Source organism: Palaemon carinicauda, chromosome 44, assembly GCF_036898095.1.
Source record: "Palaemon carinicauda isolate YSFRI2023 chromosome 44, ASM3689809v2, whole genome shotgun sequence".
NCBI classification, from domain to species: domain Eukaryota; kingdom Metazoa; phylum Arthropoda; class Malacostraca; order Decapoda; family Palaemonidae; genus Palaemon; species Palaemon carinicauda.
Window position 1 is genome coordinate 43,515,889 of NC_090768.1, and position 4,478 is coordinate 43,520,366.

Consider the following 4,478-nt stretch of genomic DNA (forward strand, 5'->3'; position numbering starts at 1 on the left):
CTATGAAAAAGTATTCACAGGATTTCATGCTGGATTACCAGTGTTCCTACTTGCTGAAACATCATAAGTCAACCATACGGGAAAACTTGAACATACATTCCATTTCGAAATGGAAGAGAACTCCTGAGTACTTGTTTACTGTGAGTACGTAAGCAAAACTTAGTTTAAATTCATAACGGATATGCAGTGCAATATTACCCAGGACAAATTAAATGAAACCATAAAAGAACATGAATATGAAAAGATTTTAAATACATTCACACTGACGCCTCAACCCTTGAATAAAATAAAAACTCAGTGATGGAAATAATAAAAAATGATAAATTGAATATTTACAAACAAACACACACATTATACAAGCTAGTTACAACTCAGAGCTATGGAAAGAATAATGGCGGGAATAATGACAGAAAAAAGAACAACTTGGATACGCGAGATAAGGAGAGGATTTTCTTATCTGGAAGAAAAAGAAATAGACATAGCCAGGACATTTAATGAAAATGACAGATAATATAGATAGACATTTGGAATAATAGAATAAGTCACCTGATATTGCAAATGCAGGGGAAAGAAGAGAAGACGATACATTGAACTAGTTACGATTGAGGATGATTGTGATGAGATATATATATATATATAAATATATATATATATATATATATATATATATATATATATATATATATATATATATACATATATATAGATAGATAGATATAGATAGATAGATAAATAAAGATAGATAGATAGATAGATAGATAGATATATACAGTATATAGATATATATATATATATATATATATGTATATATATAAATATATATACATATATCTATAGATATATACATATATATAAATATATATATATATATATATATATAGAGAGAGAGAGAGAGAGAGAGAGAGAGAGAGATTTTGTGTGTGTGTGTGCCATAACACAACATCCATTGCTACAACATGAAATAAAAAACCGTCAGGAAAACAATCAACATCAATAATAATAAATGGAACATCATGAAGCAACTCACCGGAAAAGAACGTGATGTTTTGCCCTACCTGTTGACCTGCAAAAGGAAAAGAAATATTACTGAAAGACAATGAATGGTTTTTTTTTTTTTTTTTTTTTTTTTTTTTTTTTTTGCACAGTTATATAAACATGTTTACCTTCATTAGTTCGACAGACGTCCACTAACATAAAAATATCAACTGTCGTATGACTTGGAAGATGAATTTTCCCGATTTTTATTCTCCTATTAATGGTTGCTCCCGGATATGGAGAAAATAATGAGAGAGAGAGAGAGAGAGAGAGAGAGAGAGAGAGAGAGGAGAGGAGATAACTTGACATTAGTGCCTCTTAAAATACTAGCTTCTTAGCTAGTACCAATTCCCTAATATCGCAAGAGGATCTGCCCCTCTCTTTTATTCTTCTCTTTCCCATCCCGAGTACCTGCCTTTGAGCTATAAACTGGATTGTATCCAGGGGTACTCTTCCTTTCCCCATATTCCCCACTTCCCTATTCTTATTATTATTATTACCTTGGAGTCTTGACTACGTTTTCGCCTCATCCATAAAGTTAAACTTAATTTGCTTAGCAGAGCAGGTAATAAAAGTACTTGCCTCATTAATGATGTTAAAAAAAGGAACCATTTGCATCCTACTGAGGATTATTACAGAGACTCAAGGTTGAGAGAGAGAGAGAGAGAGAGAGAGAGAGAGAGAATCAGCTGAAGAGTGATATCTATTAAAAGGAAACCTATATGGAGGAGCAATCAATCCTGAACTGTCTCATGAGAGAGAGAGAGAGAGAGAGAGAGAGAGAGAATCAGCTGAAGAGTGATATCTATTAAAAGGAAACCCATATGGAGGAGCAATCAATCCTGAATTGTCTCATGAGAGAGAGGAGAGAGAGAGAGAGAGAGAGAGAGGGAGAGAGAGAGAGAGAAATACTTGGCTAGAGTACTGAGTTTGTAGTTCACCAATGGTATGGTTTTTTTAAACTGAGCTATATAACCTGACGTTGGGGCCTGTAAGGCCATTCGCCGTCCCAGTGCATCTTAGACAAAACCCTATAGTCCATTTCTTTTAGCGAGTCATATTTGCACCGACTCGCAACGGTGCCCTTTTAGCTCAGAAAGGTTTCCTGGTCGCTGATTGGTTAGAATTATCTTGTCCAACCAATCAGCGATCTGGAAACTTTTCCGAGCTAAAAGGGCACCGCTGCGAGTCGGTGCAAATATGACTCGCTAAAAGAAATGGACTATAGTTAAATAATTTAATAAAATTTAGAAGAATTTGGACAGCAAGAAGGAAGAAAGAGGGCTAAAATGGAGGTAAAGTAGACCATAATGGAGGAAACGGATCTATTGTAAAATAATTATAAAAATACCATCAAATTCTAATTATTTTTATTTGAACGTGGGATCAAAATGAATTCTCATTGAAAATAGCATTAAAGACCGAGAGATGAGCCTTACAAATCCTGATATGATAGAGAATAATGCTTTATCACTTTTGTAATACAAAAATAAATATATTTTGAAACTGCGTATGAGACAGAAAGTTTTCTATCACTAAGTATAACGGAAAGTAATTTCTGTTTCGTATAACGTAATGTTATATTGAATTAAAATCAAATATATAAAAAAAGAAAATTAACTTTCAAAATACTTTCAGTATGAATAAAAATAAACAATCTAATTCAAAATGACAACTTCAAAAAATTAAAATCGAAAGTAATGCTTCGATAACGTAATGATATGGTGCATCAAAATCAAAATAAAATATATAAAAAAGGAAATTAACTTTTAGAATACTTTCCGTATAATGAAAAATAAAAAATGAAATTCAAGATGACAACTTCAAAAAATTAAAACAGAAAGTAATTAAAACTTCGATTAACGTAATGAAATGATGCATCAAAATTAAAATAAAATATATAAAAAGAAATTAACCTTTAAAACTTTGCGTATAAAGAAAAATCAAGATAATCTAATTCAGCATGAAAACGTCATTAGATAAAAAAGATAAGGATACGGGCAAAAGATAATCCCAGTCCAGATTCTGCCCTTGTTCGGAAAAATTTTAACGACCAGGATCCTTGGAATTTCTCTGTTCTAAGGATACGATTTCACAGATCTCCCGCTAACCCCCTCATTGGTCCAGCCCCTGAAACACCCCCCCTCCCCCCCCCCCCCCCCCCCCCACGCTTTCCACGAACTCTTCCGGCCACTCAAAGAACCAAATTTCCATTAAAAGGAAACCTGTATGAAATAGAAATCTATCAGGAATTGTCTCACGAGAGAGAGAGAGAGAGAGAGAGAGAGAGAGAGAGAGAGAGGATCAGCTGAACAGTAATTTCTATTAAAAGGAAACCTTTATGGAAGAGGAATCAATCCTGAACTATCTCATGTGAGAGAGAGAGAGAGAGAAGAGAGAGAGAGAGATACTTGGCTAGAGTACTGAGTTTGTAGTTCACCAATTATATTGACTTTTTTGAAACTGAGCTATATAACCTGACGTTGGGGCCTGTAAGGACCATTCGCCGTCCCAGTGCATCTTAGACAAAACCCTATAGTCCAGTTTCTTTTAGCGAGTCATATTTGCACCGACTCGCAACGGTGCCCTTTTAGCTCAGAAAGGTTTCCTGGTCGCTGATTGGTTAGAATTATCTTGTCCAACCAATCAGCGATCAGGAAACTTTTTCCGAGCTAAAAGGGCACCGCTGCGAGTCGGTGCAAATATGACTCGCTAAAAGAAATGGACTATAGTTAAATAATTTAATAAAATTTAGAAGAATTTGAACAGCAAGAAGGAAGAAAGGAGCTAAAATGGAGGTAAAAGTAGAACATAATGGAGGAAACGGATCTATTGTAGACTAATTATAAAAATACCATCGAAATTGTAAATATCTTTATTTGAAAGTGGGATCGAATGAATTCTCATTGAAAAATAGCATCAAAGACCGGGAGATGTGCCTTACAAATCCTGATATGATAGAGAATAATGCTTTATCACTTTTGTAATACAAAATAAAAAATATTTTTGAAACTGCGTATGAGACAGAAAGTTTTCTATTACTAAGTATAACGGAAAGTAATTAGTGTTTTTGTATAACGTAATTTCATATTGCATCAAAATCAAATATATAAAAAAAGGAAATTAACTTTCAAAATACTTTCCGTATGAATAAAAATAAAAAATCCAATTCAAGATGACAACTTCAAAAAATTAAAATCGAAAGTAATGCTTCGAATAACGTAATGAAATGGTGCATAAAATTATAAATAAAATTTATAAAAAAAGGAAATTAACTTTTAGAATACTTTCCGTATAATGAAAAACTAAAAAATGAAATTCAAGATGACAACCTTCAGAAACTTAAAACAGAAAGTAATTAATACTTCGAATAACGTAACGAAATGATGCATCTGTGTGTGAGTAGATTGCCCTTACCATATGTAAGACACGGGCTCTTGCCG

The 4,478-nt window shown here is 33.2% G+C and overlaps 1 protein-coding gene across 1 annotated transcript in view; it reads right to left on the bottom strand.

Moving 5' to 3' along the window:
- The window catches only part of LOC137634513 (uncharacterized), a 233,168-nt gene extending 232,119 nt beyond the window's left edge, over nucleotides 1-1,049 (bottom strand). The window contains exon 1 of the mRNA XM_068366955.1: nucleotides 1,028-1,049. The gene's annotated coding sequence lies outside the window, so the exon portion shown is untranslated. The remainder of the gene's footprint in view (nucleotides 1-1,027) is intronic.
- Nucleotides 1,050-4,478: the final 3,429 nt, after the last annotated feature.